Raw genomic sequence first — 21,774 nt, forward strand, 5'->3', positions numbered from 1 at the left:
AAAGAAAAAAAAAGTTCCCCAACTGCACACTAGGGGGAAAAGAGAAAGCCAGGGCTGGGTTGCACACAACTATATACAAACAACATAAGCAGGCAACTTGGGGACGAAAGAGGAAAGAGATGTTGGGAGATGTAGTTCAAAGGTACAAAATTTCTATTTATACAAGTGATTTGTGCAACTGTTATATGACAGGGATAGTACTTGGACCCATGTCAGCTCTATACTTACCATGGCTTTCTGAGGCAGATAAAAAAGAATAATTATTTCCATTTTATAAATAAAAAAATAGGCTTGGCCATACTCCTAGGCCTAGAATGGTCAAGACTTTGGATGAAATTCATATAGCCAACAAGGGTCAGACATGATATTTTATTCCAAGTCCTATATTCAGTCTATGTGTGATGACAGGGAATTGGATTAACTCAGGTATAATTTCTTGAAAAAAGCCTAATTTCAGTGAATCCTTGAGTAAGGCTGGTATTTCAATAAATAGAAAATTCAATAAATAGAAATGAAGTGAGGGATGGGTGAAAAGGAAGAATGATTTGAGTATTTAGGGAGAAAGGGGCTAGAGGCATTCTAATCCTAGGGAATAGCATGATCATGATTAGTAATTGATATCAATCAGTCAGACACACTGTATTAGCTTGTAAAAAGTATATTTAGTAAGGTGATATATTATTAGGACAATTGGAATAAAATATTACCCTGTAACTCATGTTAAACATGTGATTCTGACTCATTATTATATATACTTATTAGAACTAATGATATACTAATAAAACATAGTCATCAATACATGCAATCAAGCTTTATTGACTAACTCAACAATATAAACCAACCCTTTAAGAATAAACCATCAACTTGATTCCAAGAAATGCTGGTAAATATATCTCATACAAATGTTCATGGCAAGACTCTCTCTTTGTCCAGCCAGAGACCATATGTTTTCCCTCATGTAGCATTTTGGCAAGTCCTTGTCAATCAATACTGATCTTAAGAAAATTTGTGATGATCACATTTGCAAACTTGGGGAATGTAAGGGTTTATTCTCACTGAGTTCCAGGAGCAGGTGGGCTTATGTCTGACTAAAGGTTTTTACACGTTATATCTAAGTTTTGATTGCTAACCAGTTACCTAAGTTTTAGATAATAAGAAGCTATCAATCAATAAAGTCGAATGGTATTATCATTTGATTACCAGATTTGGGACATGCACATAATTAGTAATTGTTTATAATATTGGGATGACACATACATCACTGCCAAATTGCATATTAAAATTTTTATTTTGTTACAGAAAAATAACTAAACAATAACTATTTAGTCACAAAATGGATACTTAAAACAAAATGGTGTTGCTCATCCCAAGTTAACAAACTCATTCCCATTTTATCTACCCATCCAAGTCTATGATATACTCTCAAAAATATATTCAGAATCAACAGGAAAGTGGGCTAATGCTTAGAAAGCAAAGGGGTAATGCAGTTCCTAGAACTCGTTTTGCTGAAATTCTCAAGATGGTCCCCTTAAGTATGGTGTAGTTTCTCTACCAGATTCTTTGAAGAGCTTTAACTCTGCATCCACTCTGTCCTTGGCTCCCTGGTGCAGACAATGCCATCAGCTATTACATGGATGCTTTTGGAACATAAATGGAAAAACTCAAAGTTCTCACAAGGTCTTCCTCTCATGAGATTAGGGTTTGGGAGTGTGATATTGGAAATTTGGGAGTCCTTAAACTTAATATTGAGATTCCTGATCTAAACTTCCTGTGGACATTTAGATCTCTTACAAACTACATTTTCCCATGATTCAACTGGTTTCCTATCTTATGTGGTGATGTGAGCCAACGTAAATGGAAGCTTAAATAGGGAGAACTTGATTAGTACGCTTTTTCCTGCTAAACAAGCGAGGTGCACAGAGGTAATGGCTCAGCAGTTTGAATGAGCTCTTATCAGGCACATGACTATAAGTATCAAAATGGCTTTAAATAAAACCCTAGTGTCTTTAAAAATATCCTTCTACATCAATTTTATTTGTTACAGGAATCTGAGAAGATTAATTTCTCAGGTTTTAACTGGAAGAATTTTTTTTCCTCCACTTCTTCAAATCTTTCTTAGTCTTGAATGGGCATAATATTTTATAGACAGTATGCAAGATGTGACCATGTTTCCTCAGCTAATCTAAAACACTTCCTATCAGTGTTGATCCAATTTTCAGAATGACTTTTTTTATCTTAAAGGCTTTGGTTGATTGAATAGACATTTTTAGGACTTGTTCATACCTCCAATTGGTATAATTCAACCAAGTCTAAATTGGGTGTCTATCCTACCTATACAAAACCATGTCCCAATAAATTCTCTTTTTAACACATATGGCATCTTTGAGAAGAGTAGACATATACATTGAATACATTAATAGAGAGGCTTCCATGCAAAGAATATAAGTAGCCAAGATACACATGACAAGGAGTAACTCAATCCTGATGCTATATGGTTGTGGGATTGCTAATGCCCTTTCACTGGTCAGACAAACCTTAGTTTTACAATCTCTTCTGGTTGCTTGTTTTTTGTTTGCCTGTAGTGGGTACTGCTAGAGATGCACTTTCTGGAAGAACCAGCTTCCATACCCTACGGCCAGAAGTTTCTTGTCTCTGGAGCCCAACATCTCCTAAAACAGTTTCTGAATTCCAGGCTCCAGGCTCTTGGCTCCTCATTCAATTTTATTGCACATCTAGATTCTCTGGAACTCTAAAATTCAGAATCCCCCATTTCCTTTGCTTTCATAATTTCCATTCAGGAAAAAAAATGTCCTTTAATTCCTCTTTGAGGGTGTATGCAATATACCTGATTGGAGGAGGAGAGAAAAATCTTCTCCTTTCCACTCCATTTTGTTCTTTGTAAGAGGTGGAAGGGAAGAGAGAAGAGGAAGGAGCTGAACTCTCTCCACATAATTCACTCTTTTCTTAAATGATCCCACAGCTGATTCTTATAAACTCTCAAAAAGACTTTCTGCTTCTCAATCCTCCCAAATCATCTCTCAGGTTCCCAAGTCCAAAATGAGGTGTAGTGATGTTCCTTCCTAAATTCATCCTCTCTGTCAGTCTATAGGATCTTTGATATAAAGCTTGAAGGGAAATTTTGAGAATACTTGTTTTCAGATACAGCTAATGCAAAAAAAGAAGTATTAAGGATGTCATCAGAGATGAATTCTAGAAAAGAAGATGGTCCTGGCATATAATAAGAGCAAAGATTAATCAACAAATAGCCCTTAGGTCCTATCAGTATCTGTACAATATCAAAAGACTTAGAGGAAGAGATCAGAACACCGAGCAGATTTCTATGTTGAAGAATTATGGGAGAAAATAAAAAGGAAGATAAGGAGATGTATATAAAGAGTTAGAGAGCAGAGAATAGAACCTCGAAGAATGACTACATTTAGAAAATAGGAAGAAAAGGAATAAGTGAAGAATTGTTGGTTACTGAAGTCAAATGAAAAAGGAGTATCAAGTTAAAGGGAATCCACAGGAATAAAAATAAAGTATGATGTTCAACTGAGAATGACTTAACTATTGTCAACCATGTAAGGATTTAGGACAACTCCAAGGAACTCATGAGGGAAAAGGCTATCCACCACAATAGAAGGAACTGTCAGAGTCTAAATGCAGATTGAGGCATATCATTCTTCACTTTATTTCCTCCATGAAGTTTTCTGTAGGGTAAGCAATATGTGTTTCCTTCACAACATGATGAAGATGGAAATATGTATGGTATTATAGCACATATATGACTTTTATTATATTACCTGTCATGTTGTGGAAGGGTGGGATGGGAGAGAGGAAGAGAACATGAATAGCAAAATCTCAAAAAATATTATTAAAATTATATTGACATGTAATCTGGAAAAATTAAAATGAAATTTAAAAATGATCAGTGAAAAAGCAAAAAGATCAAAGATTAGGACTGGGGAAGGGAACTGAATTTGCAATGACAAAATTATTGGCCACTCTAAAGAGGGACGTTTCAGTTGATTGATAGAGATGAAAGCCAGATTTCAAAGAACTGAGAAGTGAGAGGGCAATAAGGAAATGGAGGTAGAGAACACAGACTGGAAATAAAAAAAGATGCAGAAATGCCAACAGATGCTTTGTTTTTGCTTTTTGTTTATAAACACCTGAGCATATTTGTAGGTTCTGGGAAAGGAGAACAATAAAGGAGAAAAATGAAGATAAGAAACGGGATGGATGATGAAAAAGTATACCAAAGACCACCAAGGGGAATGTGTTCAAGGACAGGTGTGAACAAATTAGCTTTGGAAGAGAAGAGGATCTTTATCTTATAGGAAGAAAAGAAACAAGAGAAAAAAGTTACAATTATTGATAAATTTTTGAGATGTGGATGCAGAGATATGCTGAAGTTACCTCCCACTAGCTAGAGAGAACCAATTGTTTTGATTTTCATTGTATTTACACTGCAGAAGGCAACAAATATTACAAAATGTTGCTTTATTTGTTGTTTTTCTAAATGCCTTGCCTTTAGAAAGTGATGGAGAAATGTAAACAATGGCCAATAAACTTAAAAAGGAGTCATGGCTACTTTTTTTTAAACAGAGTGTTGTTAAACATTTACTCTTTTGTGGATACTCAAGCACATTTTCCTTGGAAATCCTCAAGTGAGGTCTCTTTAGAGTGAGAAATATAAACTGATTGGGTCCTGGAAGAAAGTGTAAGAAAGTTAGAAGAGAAGTTATTGGAAATGCAGTTAGGAACCAAAACAAAAGAAATTCTTTTAAAGCATCAATGAGAAAACAAAGGATAAATTGCATGACTTTTCAGTGGACCTACTCCTTTCAGTTTTTTGAACAGCAGTTCAGTCGTCTGAGAGAATACTGAACTGAAAGATTGGGGGTCAACTTCAGTTTGGAAATCATCCCTAATGAAAGTATCACAGAAGAATCAAATGGTGAAAGATTTTCAGATGTTAGTTATCATTGTGAAATGCCTGGGTAGGAAGTCAAATTATACCATATAAATTCCTTTGTTTCCCTGCTTTCCTCCTCCTCCTCCTCCTCCTTCTCTCTCTCTGTCTCTCTCTCTCTATCTTTCTCTGTATCTCTCTGTTTCTGTCTCTCTGTCTCTGTCTCTGTCTCTGTCTATCTCTCTCTCTCTGTGTGTGTGTGTGTGTGTGTGTGTGTGTGTGTGTGTGTGTGTCTCCCTGCCTGCTATAAGCTGGAAATACTAAATAATACTAAACTGCCTTATTTGAGGTAGGCACAGGAGAAGTAATACATTACCAAATTTTTCTTTCAAAAATTATTGGGTCCTTTATATTTTTAGGATTATTGTTAAGAACTCTATTCTGATTATGTAGGAGCCCCTTTAGATACATTTAGTTCAGGAGATGAGTGAATTGTGAAAACTGAGGTGGGGGAGATATCTGATCCTTTGTTCCTCAGCCTGACTACTGAATATAGTAGTCAGTCTATGAAAAGATAAAATAGGTTCAAGAGGAATGAATGAGTGATAACATCCTAGTAACTTTGGGGATCAGAAGTAAATTTCTGATTGAATCTAAATCCCTCTCTGGTGATCTTGGTCTAGAATTGCAACTCCTACTTGAATCTAGAAACCAGATGTTTTCTTTACCAGCAGGTATTTTTGTATTTTATCCAAGCATAAATCTACACTTTATTACCAAGGGGAAAAAGCCAGCCAACTTGACATTTTGTAATTATAAATTTAGAACATTCATTGAATACTGACGTCAGAAGCTGCTTCATTTAAAACCAACACTCACCCAGACACAGCCAGAAGAGCTGCTTCATTTAAAGTCAATACTCATCCAGACAGTCATTTACACACACACACACACACACACACACACACACACACACACACACACAGTCTTGCAGAAAATGAAGGCAAGGTCTCCAAGTGCTGCTTATTGTACATATTTTCAGACTTGTTTGATTGATCAATTATGCTAATTTTCCTCTTTTTCTTTAAAAAGTCCTCTTCACGGTATGGGCTACCTGTCAGGTTTGTTCCTTTAGGGGAGGAGGAGAGATGGTGATGTAAAAAACAACCACAAAAAACAACTACATACATAAAAAATTCTGTTAAAAATTAAATTGTTATATAGACTAGCCACTTCATCACTCTGGTTTCAGTTTCCTCATCTGTCACATGGAGACAATGGTCTTGCATTACCACCCTCCTCAGACTATCAAGGGGAAAGTATTTTGTAAAAGCTTACACCATAATAGAATATGAGCTACTGGGATCATCCATACATGTATAAAACCTGGTTAGATTCAATGAACATTTACTAATGACATACTCTGTGCAAGGCACTGGACTAAGAACCAAGGATTCAAAAAATCAAAATGAAACAGCTCATCTCATCAAATAGCTTGCCTTCTGCTGAAGACATATAACATGTTCACAATGTAAATGCAAAGAAATTTGAGAGGGATAGAGTACTAACATCTAGGTACAAAAAAGGAGGAAGTGATATTTGGGATCAACCAGAGATAAGGAGAAGATAAATTTCAGAAATGGAAGTTAGCTTATGCAAATGCAGAGGTGAAAGTGAGCCATGTAGGTTGCCATTTATTTAGTGCCTATTATGTGTGAAACTTTGTCCTGAACACTAAGAATACAGAAAAGCAAAAGAAAACCTTTCCCCTTAAGGAGCTTATAGTCTAACGGGGGAGGCATTCAGATAAAGATGTACAAACAAGGTATATTGAGGTTAAATGGGAAATGACAAACAGAGGAGGAAAGGATCTAGAATTAAGGGGCATCTTGAAATGCTATGTAGAACTGATGTTCAAGAGCATGATTTGAACAAATCTTCTAGATTTGGGGTTTCAGCCACCAGGTAGAATTGCTAGCCACCAGTTTGATTCCATTCAGCAAAAATTATCTAGCCTTGGGAAGTTCCAATTTCCCCCTACAAGTTATATGCTTTACTATGCCCAGAGGGAATGCCGGGGACCATTAAACTCTCCATGCTTTTCAGAGAATGGAGGACTTTTCCTATAGCTCTTCCATTCTCTTTTTGGTTTCCTCCAAGTTATTAATATAAAGGGCATGGTTAATGTGGAGTTTGGGGATCAGAATGAGCTCTAACTAAGACCCTACCTACTGGAAATCTTTACTTGATCTCCAAACATGCTATATAGATGTCACTAAGCCCATGTTGTATTATTTTAACATACAATGCAATCTCTACAGTTGCAGACTATAGAGATTGCATTGTATGTTAAAATATGTTAAAATAATACAACATAGACAGTGCACTCCATGTCAACAGACAGAGAGGCTGGAATAATACTAATGCACAGTTTTACTCTTGTTTGCCTAGAATGGAAAAAAAAAGAAATAAACAACACAAAATGGAGCAACTGCTATTCTGCTTTGGACCAGCAGCTTCTTCAGGATCCAAGTCTACCTCAGACAGTATGCAGACAATTATTTCAGTAAATAAAGAGGTAAAGTCATTTACTGAAGCCAGGGGCATATGAGGCTTGATACTTGAAGATTGCATAATGTAGTTTGCTGTATTACAATAAGTGCTTTTTTGTCATTACAGACTATGAATGTGTAGCAGACCCATTCAGTATAAGTATATTATTTTCTCCATTGTTATTCATACACATCTAAATAAGAACAGAGGTTACCCTGGAAGAATGGAAAGGAAGGAATGATGGTAGAACAAAGGGGTGGAGGATTGAAGGGTGGAGGACAAAGTCTACTTAAATTAGTCATCTATAGACTGTCTTTTGCACAGCACACAAGCTAAGAATGGTACAAAAATAGACAACAAGTTGGATTTCTCCCAAAAGAAATAGTTTGACACCCCACCCCCCATAGTATCAACTTGTGAAAGGAATAAAATGAAGCTGTAACAATAATGGTTGATTATAAAGCATACTGGCTGAATGTCATGGTCAGGAGAAACAATAAGTTTGGAAGGGATGTGACAAAAGGAAAGGTAGAAAGGAAGGAGATTATCAGCGTTTGAGCACATGGAGGTGGCACTATTGCTAGCAGACGATGGCATAGAGCAGGCCTGGAAATGTTCATGAGGAATAAGGAGTAAGCCATTCGTCCCCCTGATCCAATGATTTGAAGGAGCTGGAGACACCTTAGAAGAGAAACTTATCTACAAACAAGTGGAGGACATAATTATTTCCAAAAAGAGCAAAAAAGACAGAAGGAATATAAAGGAGAACCAAGATTAAAGGAACTTTGTTAATAATTGAGTATGGAATTATACAGGGCATAGTAGAAAGAGAAGGAAGAGGAGAATATGAACCCTGAAAAGTAGAGGCTGGACAAGGCTGGAGAGGGAAAAGAAGTGATAACTCAAATAAAGGAGTTTCATCCTGACAAAAGGTAGGAGGAGAAGGAAGGGGAGGAGAAAAAGGAGAAGGAGGAGGAGCAGAAGAAGGAGGAGGAGAAGAAGAAGAAAGAGGAGAAAGTGGACAAGGAAGAGGAGAAAGAAGAGGAGAAAGAGGAAAAGGAGGAGGAGAAATTGGAGGAGGAGAATGAGAAGAAGAAAGAAGAGAAAGAGGACGAGGAAGAGGAGAAAGAAGAAGAGGAGAAGGAGAAAGAGGAGGAGGAGTAGAAGGAGGAGAAGAGGAGGAGTAATTGTAACAGCAGCAGCAGCAGCAGCAGCAGTAGTAGTAGTACATTTATCAAAACTAAATAAATCAATACAAACAACCAGATAAAATCAGAGTGAAGTCATTCTCCCCTTTGTCCTATGAATTATTCTTTACTAGCTTTATTCTCAAAGAATTAACTAAATAGATGGTATATAAAACATTAGAAGCAAACATGGTAGAATTTGAGAACCTCAAAGTCAGAAAGGTAAAGTTAGGTACAATCTACTTCCTGCAACTGATATGAAAACTTGGCTGGCTCTTAATCTTCCTTGATGAATGCAGTATGGAAACTCTATGTCCCAATTCAAGTCAGACTAATTTTTTTAAACTTAAAAGGCATTTAAACCATTATTAAGACTAATTGGGGTAGGAAATAGGGATTTCTTGAAAATCCTGGAGAATTTCCCCCATGATTTCATTGTTCTAAGGAACTCTGGGGTAAGGATGTCCCTTCTATCAGGCTAAATTACCATCTCTTCTGTAACTTACATGGTAAGAGAGTGACTTCAAAAACTAAGAGCCTATGCGACTTACCCAGGGTCACACCACCAATATAGTTTCAGAGGTGGGACTTGATCTCAGGTATTCCTGGAACTGAACCAACCCTCTATCCACTATGCCACACTCTTTACCTTATAAGATTGATATATAAGGAAAATTATAAGATTTAGAGAGGAAAAGATTTATGGAGGTTATTTAGTTCACCATTCTCATTAGTAAGTAAGGAATCTCAATATGAGAAGTTGAGTGACTTGTTCAAGGTAGTGCAGGTGGTAAGGATTTGAATTCAGGTCTTGTGAGTATCTATTCAGTGACACACTGCTTTTGAATTTTGTACACAGTATATAGTTATTTCAGCACTGAATTTGACTGTATCTTATTCAATTTAATTAATATTTAATAAATGTTTATTTGATTTAGGGTGCTGGGGCTAGAAAGGCAAAAAGAAAATAAGCCTATATGCTCCTGGATATCTCCTGGTGTTCTGAATCTCTGGTAACTAAAGGCACTAAAGGAATCATGATGCTGGGGAACCAGAGCCACTTTTTCTCTAGCCTCAGCTCATTCTAGGCTTTTGCCTTTCTGACAATAATTTTACTTTCTTATTGCTTTCTTTTGTCTTGGTCATTGAACAATTCTCCTCTACTTCCATCTGTTTTTCATGTTCTTTTAAAATCTAAACTTATTGGAGAGCTTTCTGTGTTGACATGGATTTCTTTAGCTATCTCCTTATATCTCTTACTATAAGGATCATTTTACAATTATTCTATAAAAATTATCTTTATGCTACAGATATTTTTGAGGACCTCCTACAAACATAAAAATTAGTCATTAAAAATTCAATTTTATTATTTTTAAAACCCTTAAAAAACCCTTACCTTCCATCTTAGAATCAATATACTACGTATTGGTTCTAAGGCAGAAGAGTGATAAGGGCTAGACAATTGGGGTTAAAGTGACTTGCCCAGGATCACACTAGGAAGTGTCTGAGGCTACATGTGAACCCAGGAACTCCCATCTCTGGGCCTGGTTCTCAGTCCACTGAGCCACTTAGTTGCCCCTGGTCACAGATTTTTATTTTATTTTAATTGTAGTAGTTCTCTACCTAATAAACACCAAATAAAATGAGTATTTTCATATAAAAATAGAATAAAAATAGAATTGTAGATGAAACTGTGAATTTCTATTATGTAAGGTTTGCTTTTTACTTTTAAATGTTAAACCCAACATGTAAATTTAAAAACTGTCCTGTATTTCCTTTTGGACTTTTTTTCTCCTCTTTTATGTCTTCAAAAGAAAAATGTTAATGATTTTTCTTTTATTCTTCTTTTTTTTTTGCAACTCTGTTACTACTCCTCTATCTTTATCAAAATAAAAAAAAATTAAAACAAAATTTCTGACACTGTTATTTATATTTAAGGAAAACAAATTCTACACTGGCCTTGTCAGAAAACATCCATCTCATCCATCTCATTATATACCTCCAGTTCATCATACCCCCTCAACCCATACCTTGATCTATCCTTACTGAATTTTTGGTCATGGTAACATGCCTGTAATGCTATTGAATTTTCTTGAAACTTACTTTTTAAAATCTAGTGTAACTTATCTTTCTTATAGCCCCTGCTGTTCAGATGTTTAATGCTTGCAACATACAGAGAGTCTCAAAGAACTAGTGAAAATCATTTTTCAGAACCCCAGGACTAGAATTGCCATTTCATCAAATCTATCTCTGTAATGAAAAGAAACTTCTTCTTTATATGTCAGCACCTAAATAACAGTAAAACAGCAGTATGATATGCTTTCAGTCTGATCTAGGAAGCAAGTATAGCTTTGTTAAGAGATGTTCCCAGGCCAGCTTTGGGCTGCCCTTTTGCCACGTCTGCTCCAAAAAGTTCCCCAGATCCCATTCTGTCAATGAATACTCATCAAATAATATTGTTGGAACCTTTATGACTCTGTGATCCACCAGATTCACCTTGCTTGGTGGCAATTGTTCCTGAGTCTGGGCTAGGGCTGCTCTTCTCTATTCATTCATTTCTCCATGACTGCCCTGGAGTTGTCATATTTTATGGGACAGTGATCATGTCAGATTTCATAAAGCAGGTAAGACTGGACTCACTGGAAGAATTCCAGGAAAATGTGGGAGCTGTATTTTAGAAGATGTAATTTGGACCTACATGCCCTCAACAAGACTTCGGATTAAATTCTAGTGAAGAGCATCAGATACACATTAAAAAAAGAGAGCCGTGTCAATGGCCAATAAACCTTTATTAAGTAACTACTTTGTGGCAGGCAATGTGCTAAGAGCTAGGGATACAAATTAAAAAAAAAAAAGACAAGTCCCTGTCCTCAAGGAAATGAGGCACAACAGATGGTGGGAAATGAAGAGTTGGCTGGAAATCCTGAGTTCTCTCAAGAGACACAAAATAAAAAAAAAAAAAACCACCTGACATGGGGGTGCTAAATGGAATAATGAGTTATAGTCAAGAGGGAAGAAGTGTGCAAGAGTATAAAACATGCTAGACTCAGCTTTAGAAGATCTTGGTTCAAATCTTAGCTCTGCCAATTACCATCTATAGGACCTTGGACAAATCACTTGTGTTTTCTAGACCTTCTCAGATATAAAATAAGGAATTGTACTAGGTGATTCTCAAGATCTTTTCCAAATCTAAAGCCATGATCTTGTGACCTGCCACAGAGACAAGAAAATTATCTCTTCATGTGTATGATGCATCTTGGAAATTTTCAAACACTAGCACCTATCACAGTCTTATTGATTCTTTTCATCTTTCTGATCCTTCAAGGCTTATGTCATTCTTCATGGCTGTGCAGGAGACTCTGAAGACTGGGAAAGAAGGAGTGGAGAGAAAAGAATGAGATATGGAAGAAGTTTGCTTGATCCTTATCACCAATGCCACCACAAACCAATAGTTTGAAGCTTTGCAACTTTGATCTTCACCCCTCTCTTCCTTGCTGATAGGACTTTTCTCAGGTTGAGAAGCAATTTCCCATTTTAATATAAAGAAATAGTCCTGTTTGTGTACACAGAAACCTAGATCTAGAAATATAAGGGATGTTGGAGGCTAGCTAACCAAACTTTCTCATTTGATAATTAAGAAAACAGAGACCCAGAAGGATAGTGACTTGATTGTGACCACATAGTTGGTAAGTAACAGAGCTGCGATTTCAACTAAGATTCTGGGATTCCAAGTTCAATGCTTGTTATATTATGCTGCCACTCATCAATATTTAGGAAGCCCTCATCAATAATTTATTTTCAGGGTTCACATAGCACTTTTCCCATGATAACCCTATGAGGTAGGTAGAGAAAGTATTTATTAAAGTTAATTCATAGAGGGAGAAATGATGGCCTAGAGTTATTGTAGGAGAGCTTGATATTTTCTGATTTGGGAAAGAGATATTCTGTCAAAGAATGCTCAGGCTCCAATGAATATCTTTAAAAATAGAGAAATGTATTGAATTGAATAGCCAGGAGGCAGGTGCTAGAAAGAACTGCCTCCCTAAAGAGAAGGGGACCAGGATTGTTATAACAGGCTTTGTGTGACTTGGAAAGAAAGGTGGGTAGGGGGACAAACAGTCATGATAATGTGACATTGTGAGGTGCTTTAGGGTCTGGGGCAGAAGCACAGGTATACATCGTGTATGGCATCCTAATCATAAAGGTGGGTGATTTGTCTGTCTTGAGGAACCTAGTGATACTTAAGGTACAAACAAAAGGTATCCCTCTGTGGTAAGACCACTATCATAAAACTATTGCAAATGCATCTAAAGCAAGAGGCAGAGAATCCTTTGTTTATTCAGTCATCTCTCTGGTTGCACTAGGGTGGCTCTCTTCAGCTAGCACTGTAGGGGTGCAAGATTGGGAAATTCATCATGTAACCCTTGACCTGGGATTCCTCTAGAGACTCGTCCTGTACCCCAAATCAGTTATTAAGCAATTTGTTCACCAATAATTTCTGAACTGATATTTGAACCCTGATCTTCCAACTTCAAACCCAGCACTTAAAAAAAACACAACAAAAACAACAACCATACTATATACTATGTGTGTGTGTGTGAGTGTGTGTGTGTGTGTATACACACATATATACTATATACTATATATCCCTTAAATTCAATAAACATTTGTTAATCACTTACTATTTGCTAGGCTTCATGCTAATCTCTGAAGATACAATAAGAGACAAAAGACAGTCTTTGCCCTCAAGGAGTTTACAATCTAAAGGAAGAGGCAACATGCAAACCAGTATCTGCAAAGCAACTTTCATATATATATATACACACACACACGCACACACACACACACACACACACACACAGTATAAAGAGAACATAATTAACAGAAGGAAGGCACTGGAATTAAAGGGAGCTCAGTTAGGCTTCCTGCAGAAGATGGGATTTTATTATAGGCAACCAAGAATACAAGACTCAGAGCCAGGAAAGTCATGGGTATAAATACTCTCACTTGCCATTTGTATGACCCTGGACAAATCATTTAACCTCTCTGAGTAACCTGTCATTATCTTTTAAATGGTGATAGCAATACCCAAGACTGGTTAAAATGGCATGATTCAATGCAATTCAATTTAATTCAATGAACATTTATTAAGTACACTGTGATTCCAAGATAAGGAGCATAAAAGACACCCTCAAATAACTTAAAAAAATCATTTGTGGGGAAGAGGAGAAATCTAAGGTAGAAACATCATCCCTTGGGAAATAACACTTCTATGAGAAAATAGGAGGATACAGGGTCCTATTGTAGGGAATAAAAGACCATGAAGTTGTTAAGAAATATAATTTCCCAAGGAAAAAGCAGGAGGCCAGGGAGGGGAAGATTTTACCTGGGGGTGTGGTTACTGAGTAAAGGAAGTATGCCATCTGGTAACTTCTCATTATAACTATTTATTCTTCATAACAAAGCCAATCCCTGTTATTTCTACCTGCTGAACAAGTACAACTACTGTCTGCATTCTCAAAATGTTAGTGCCCCAGGACAAAGCCCCAGTTGACCTGTCCTAGTTGAAGCTTCAGTTCAAAGAGGTAAACTAGTAATGTGTAAAGATTTTTGAAAATATTAAATTGGCAGTTAGTTACATCAAAGATGCATGGTGTTTTTTGAAGCTGCCATTGTTGAGTTTCATTCATACACTGTGCATATCTTTCCTATGGAAAATATGTAAGAGATTTGGACAGCTGGGTGGCACAGTGGATGGAGCACCAGACCTGGAGTCAGGAAGATCTAAATTCAAATTAGCCTCAAAGACTTATTAGCTCTCTTACCCTGAGCTAGTCATTTAAACCTGTTTGCTTCAGTTTCTTGATCTGTAAAATGAACTTGAGAAGGAAATGGAAAATCACTCTAGTACCTTTGGCAAGAAGACCCCAAAAGGGGTCACAAAGAGTCATACATGACTGAAAAACAACAAAACAACAACAGAGTTGGAAGGTGAGCAAAAATAATTTATGAATTGTTAAATAGTAAAACTATGAGAGGCTTCTGGAAAGATTTCCTCTCCAAAGCCCTACTAAATCATATTTTCTGTATCAATTTCCTATCAAGTCAATTAATTAATTAAATTAAATCAAGTACCTAATATATACTAGACATTAGAGATACAGAGAGAAAAAGGACATTAAGGAGAATATCAGAAATTATAGAAAATAAGCTGATTATAACTTAAGAGTAGCTGGAGGAAATGATGAGAGAGACTGACAAAGAGAAAGAAACAAATACAAAGATGAAGACAGAGAACCAAGCAAAACAACTCTATTTTCTCTATATGTGACAACATTTAAACACTTGGAAATAATGATCATGTCCCTCAATGTCTTCTCTAGTCTACATTTCTGGAATTCTTTCAACTGATCTTCACATAGCATGATCTCAAAATCTGTCACCATCATACCATCCTTTGAATGCTCTCTACTTTATCAATATGGTTAGTTTACTCTTCTAGTCTCATTCTGAACTCTACCACACCACACTCAATATGATTCTTACAGGACCATGCTACCCTTTTGTATTAACTGTCACCATCTTCTGTCAAAACAAAACAAAAATCTTAATAACTTTCTTGTACACCCTCCTAAGTCTCTAAACAACTCCCTTGTTTTTCTCCTTTTTAAAAATATTTCTCTAGAATTTAATTATTTTTGACTCTGAGTCTCTTTATCTGAGTCATCTAGAATATCAGCAGCTACCTTGAGGCTCTCTCCTAATATTGCTCATCACAGAAATTTAAACACTTCCCACTCCATTGTTTCCAACCTGATTTATTTTTACCCTTCTTGAGGAAGTTTGGTGGCCCTCTTAAGGGCTCACCATATTTATACTGAACTTAGTACAGACACTCAATCAGCTTTGTCCCTACTGCAGCTCAGAACTGAACTCAAATGACTCACAAGTCTCAGTCTCTCCAACAACAAGGACTATCCAGTTTGAACTACCAGATCTGACAGCATTTCATTTATGAGAGTTTCTCACTATTCTTGGCCCAACTTCCTGGTATAATTTTAGCCATGAACTCCTACCTATCTTTCCTCTGAATCATTTGACTTTTGCTCTGCCAAAATCTACATTTAACATAAGACTATGCTCAACTCTTCTCTTTCCACCATGAACATTAAATAGAATAGTCATTGTCCACCCCACTCAAGTTTCTATTGTTTCTGATTCATCACTCAGTTGCTCTTTGTTGGAAAGAATCATTTGAAAGTGTTAGTGGTTCAATTTACCTCATTTTTAAAGGATGATTTCTTCCATGGTCATAAGATTCTATTTCTTCCACAATCGCTAGGGTTGAGAAAATCTTGCTCACTTAAGGAAATTCTCTGACTTACATTTCTCAGAATTCTGTGTGTGAGCCTGCAGAGTGGTGGTAGTACCCTCTATATACTCTGAGTGAAGATATCTGTAACAAACAAGTTTAAAAAGAGCTGTAAATGTCTTGCCTGTGAATTTGATGCAAGTCTCTCTACCACTTCCTGGCTGAATGACATTAAACAAGTCATTTGGTCTCTGGAGCTATTTATTCACTTGTAAAATGAAGAAGTAGGACTAAATAACATGTAAGTTCCCTTAAAAATCTAATCTATGATCTCTAATAGTTCATTTGAGAAACATACTATAACTAAATCATTTTTTTCCTGTAGATCTTTTTTACATCTCCCTTGGAGAAGACAGCTCACTTCATTAGCACTTTCTCCCTTTGTTAGCACATAGATTGTCACACACAAAGCCTTTCCCCTTTCTTATCAACTTTCTCATCCTTTGATTCCTTTTCCTCTAGTGCTTCTCCTCTTCTTCTTCCTGACTTCATTGTCTTCCCCTTGAGTCCTTCTCATCTTTCCCCCATCCCTGATTTTTAAGCTATGATGGTATTAAGGGGAGCATCAAAGAAAGAAGAAGAATGACTCATCTGATGATAACAAATGATGGTGAGAATATTCAAATTTCATTTAATTTCTTTCTTTTTTTGCTTCCAAATAAAATGATCTTTGGAAAGCACAAAAGTTATTATTAGGGAACTGATTTTTTTTCTTAAGTGAGGAAATGATCCAAGAGGACCTAATTGCCTTAGACGAGTTCAAGTTACCAGATCTGAATGAATTACAGAAAGATTATTACTAGGCCATAGTCAAGGATATCTGAAAGAATGGTAGTGCCTTCAGTACTCTTCAGTCTCCACTTCCAATTCTCCTAGATGTTATCTACAATGCCCCTTAGAAACCTGACAACACAATGGAAGTATTCTTTTCCCTTTGGGCTTCTCCTTTGGATTGATTGTTTCCTTGTAGAATCTCCATTTTAAGGATGATATTCACTCCAGTCATGTCTTCATTAATATTTAGACTTCACTTCTGATTCTCTGTGAATATCTTTCTGTCCTCCTTCCCCTTCCTCCACTTTTCAGATAGCTCTTATATTCTGTCTTCTCCCAAAATAATGTAAGCTTCTTGAAAGCAAGAACTGTATCTTTTCCCACTTGTATTTATAACCCTGATGCCGAGCACAGTTCCTGGCACATAGAAGAGACTTATTAATATTTAGTTTCGACTTATGGTGCTTTTGATCTGGAGAAATGCAAATATGCCAATTTTTTAAAAAGGAGAGAAGGAATAGTCTGAAAGATTTAGACCAATGAATTTCACTTCTATTTCTAAAATATAATACATGGAACATTCACTTCCTCATCCAGTGCTTTATTTATTATCTGGTTATTGTGTTCTAATTCTATTCCATTTGTTTTTGAAGTCATGCGTCATGTGGTATAATCTGGTATAGACATGCCTTGGTGAACCATAATTTTGAGTGCATAATGATCTAATCAGTATTTTAAATCTGATTTGCATATGAGGGATGCCACATAGCATACATAAGCAATTGTGTTCTGTTTTGACAGAAAAAAGATTTTCATCAAATTTCTGAACGATGAAAGTTCCCCATCACTACAGTATCATGCTAGGCTCATGAGTTATTTCTGAGACTCTGCATCTATTCCCTCTTTCTTTTCAGGTGGGCTGTAGTATATGGTCTAACAATATCATTTCTTTTCCTACCTCACTGATTTTCATAAATGTAGGTGAAACTTATTATCTTTTGTGACAGAGCTCCTGTATTGGTGAGAAATAATGCAACATACTTGAGAGAAGGCAGGGTATGGATTAAAAAATGATGGATTTATATTCTACTTCTAACAGCTTATGACCCTGGAAATGGCAATTAACCTCTGTGTACCTGAGGCCTCTCTCTAGTATTAATCCACTAATCACAGACTAGTTATAATTTGGAACTGCATCAGTGAAAGCCATCAAATATATTTTCATTTAATTGCTTAATCAGGGAAGGGAGAAGGGAATAAATATTTATTAGTACCTACTATGTGATAGGTAATTGCTTTATAAATATTATCTCATTTGATATTTACACCAATCCTGAACTGTTATTTTCCACTTTACAATCAAGGAAACTGAGGCAAATGGAGGCTAAAGTGATTTGTCCATAGCCAAGCAACTAGTAAATGTTTGGGGCTGGATTTGAACCCAGGTCTTCCCCACTCTAAGCCTAGCATTCTTTCTATTGTACCACCTAGCTACCTTACCCAAGTTGATAGATTAATACAAAGTTGTAGTTTTAGAAAATCTAGATTTCATCTCATTATTTGACAAAGCCTCACATGCTATTTTTCTGGAAGAGATTGGAAAAAAAATGACCAAGATGGCAGTACAGTAGGTAAATTTAGTATTACTTGAATGATAAGGCTGATTCAGAGGAATGTGAAGACGAATCTCTACTATTTGTTTTTAATGCCATGCTATACTTTTTTTCTATGTTGAAATGACTTAGATGAAGGCAAAAAAATTCTTGTCAAATATGTATGTGATATGAAGCTGGGAATCTTAGCTCCCACAGTGGGTGAAAAAGTCATGATCTTAAAGAGTATTAATGAATTACAGTGATTTGCTGGATATAAGAAGATTAAATCTAACAGAGACGAATATAAAACACCATCCTTGAGTTCAATAAAATAATTTGACAGGATAGGACAGGTATGTATAATCAATAGTTCTTATGTAATTTTGGCTCTTTTATAGACTTTAAACTCAATGTAAGTTAGCAGTGTCACCAGGTTGATAGTTTTTGTCTTTGTTGTTATCCTGAGTTGCATTAAGAGATATATAGCATGCACAAACAGAAGGTGATTGTCTATTGTCCTCTGATGTGGTTTGATCACATCTGTAGTACTGCTTTCTATTTTGGCTTCCATATTTTACGTAGAATATGGGCAAGTTAAAGATTGGTCAGAAGAGTCTGCCAAAAATGCCTGAAGAAACTGAAGACTTTTTAGCTTTTAAAAAAGACATATGTTGTAAAGGAAAACTGCTGTATTTTCAAGGTTCCCATATATGAGTGATTCAATTTCTACTCTTTTGGTGCTAGTAAGTAAGAATAGTGGATTTTGGAGAAATAGATTCTTCTATGCTAGGATAAACTTCCTTACAATTAGAGCTTTCTAGAAGTGGAAAAAAGCTGCTTCAAGAGGAAGTGGTTTCCTCCTTCTTGGAGGTCTTGACACAAAAGTTGGATGACCACTTGTTGAGGATGTTGTAGGGGCAGATTCTTGTTAAGGTACAGACTGGATTTTACTCCAGTGACCACAGGAATCCCCTTCTAATTCTTAGTATTTGTGATGATATGACCTCTACAGTTTTCCAAAGAGGTTAAGAATTGTGAGCAGAGTGGTAATTATGTATTGATATTGCTCTTGTTCCCTATCTCCCCCCCCCATTTATGCCCATTCTAAATAAATAACTATCAGGAACAGGGTTGTGGAATTTTTTGTCATTAGGAATACCAGGGAAAACAGATGTTTGTATCTTTCCAAAAGATTTCATTCATCCCAATGAAATAATATTTCCCTTCACATAAGCTAATGTCTCTACATTAGTAATGTGTATATATTTCTAGGACTTATCCATTCGTTCTCTTTCTTATCCCATGTGCTCAAAGTAATGCATTTGTGAGATGGCTAGCATTAGGAGTGATATATGTGTGGCTAGGGCTATGAAATAGTATGGAGTAAACTATTCTCATGATCCTGGCCTTAGTACTAATGTACAAACCAACTAAGCCAACTAACCATATGCCAAAACAAGACGAGAGCAATTACACAGAGGCATTTCTTATTAGCTCATAAAAGTTCAAATTCATTGGGAATTATAGATTAGATTTACCTTTTGAAATGATTGTGAAATATCAAGTGACAACTTTAACTATAAATAAGAGGAAAAGGTTTATGTTTTGTAATGGCAATAAGTTTTGACCACCAACATTTAGATAGATTTCCTATTAGTTAAATAAATAACTTATGAATCTTCTTCTGGGACCATGGCAAAAGCATGTAATACTCTCTTCTGTCTGCCCTCTTTCCATAAGTAGTTGATGGATACTTCCCCTCACATTTATTTTAGTCACTCACGTGACACAGTAGAATCTCAACAAGACAGAAATAGGAGATGGAAAGGTTGATCCTGTCAGAAGCTTTTAATATAATTATGAAGTTTCATGGGGAAAAAATCCTTCCCTACCTTGACTTTTCAGTTAATTAGGCTGTTAGGTATTAGAGAGCTACTCCAATAGGGAGCAAGGAAAAAGGGGTTGGAAGACACAGAGGAGAAAGTGATTAGTGGAGATGTCTTTCTTCCTGATAAACAGAGGAGACAGGAAGCCTGCCAGCAGAAGGAAGCAACTAGTTTTTGCAGCTCTAGTGCTGCTCTTTGGGAATTCTATGAGTACATAAAAGCCCATGTTGCAGTCTGAATCAGCATGGATAGCAATTAGTGGTTCTAATTGGCTTCAACTGATTCTATATGTCTGTGCTTCCCTTGAATCTTTCTTCATGCTCAAGATCCTTATGAAATGTTAACACTGTAGGAAAGTACCCCCTCTGTATCTCTCCATGGTGCTGAAACCCCCACTCCTGATTGAGGTCAGAATGATGGTATAAGAGAAGCACTGTATTAGGGAATCTGAGCATAGAAGATTGAGGCATACCAGCAGTGGCAGGCTCAGAGCTACCTTTGGAAATATTTTTAACTCACAGATTCCTTCTACTCTTGAGTATTTACTTTATAGTTCACATTTAGTTTCCTTTTTTAAAGGCAATCTAAAGAAAAACAGCACCACACTTCCCTCAAAGCTTATTCTGAACCTCATCTTCTCCATTTTAATTAACATTGTAATGATTGTGTGGCTATAATCCATGGAATTCATTATTCTAATTCCATCAATAACTCCTAAATGCTTTTACTTTTCTGGCAGGTGCTTGCTTTGAGTGGCAACTAAATACTGAAAAGTACCTCAGATAACTTGGGTTTGGCACAGCAAAGATAGAAGCCTCTCTGGGGAGTTTTAATGAGTCATTGTAGAATCCATTTTCACTGGATCTGCATAGGCACTGAACCCTCAAACACGCTGAGTGGGACCCGTAGGTCAGTGTAGCAGAAAGAACATTGGCTAAGCTTGGAGTCAGAATATCTGAGTTTGAATCCTGTCTCTGAAACTTACTATTTTCTTGACCTTGGCAAGTAACTCAAGTAACTCACTGAGCCTGTTTCCTCATCTGATCAAAAGAGAGAGTTGGACTAAATTATCTTGAAGGTCTCTTCTAGCTCTATATCCTATGATCTCTGCAGGAGAAGGTGGTATAGCAATGGATATAAACTATCTGAAAGACATTATTTTAAGATACTATTAAGCCAATATTTGTTACCTTGTTTTTTTTCTGTCTAGTTTCTACTATGTTTTTTTTCAATCTATCTACCCTGGTGTCTTCAGTTAGCTAAAGAGCATGAAGAAAAGACAGTGGGGGAGGAATAGCATTTATTAAGCATCTACTATGTGCCAAGAACTGTGCTAAGTTTTACAAATATTATCTCATTTTATCCCCATAACTACCCTGAGTGGTAGGTGGTATTATTAACTCCCATTTTATAGTTGAGAATTAAGAGGCAGACAGGTTAAGAGACTTGCTAAGGATCACACAGCTGGTAGATGTCTGAAGCCAGAAAGTAA

This window comes from Gracilinanus agilis, chromosome 1 (assembly GCF_016433145.1).
Source record: "Gracilinanus agilis isolate LMUSP501 chromosome 1, AgileGrace, whole genome shotgun sequence".
NCBI classification, from domain to species: domain Eukaryota; kingdom Metazoa; phylum Chordata; class Mammalia; order Didelphimorphia; family Didelphidae; genus Gracilinanus; species Gracilinanus agilis.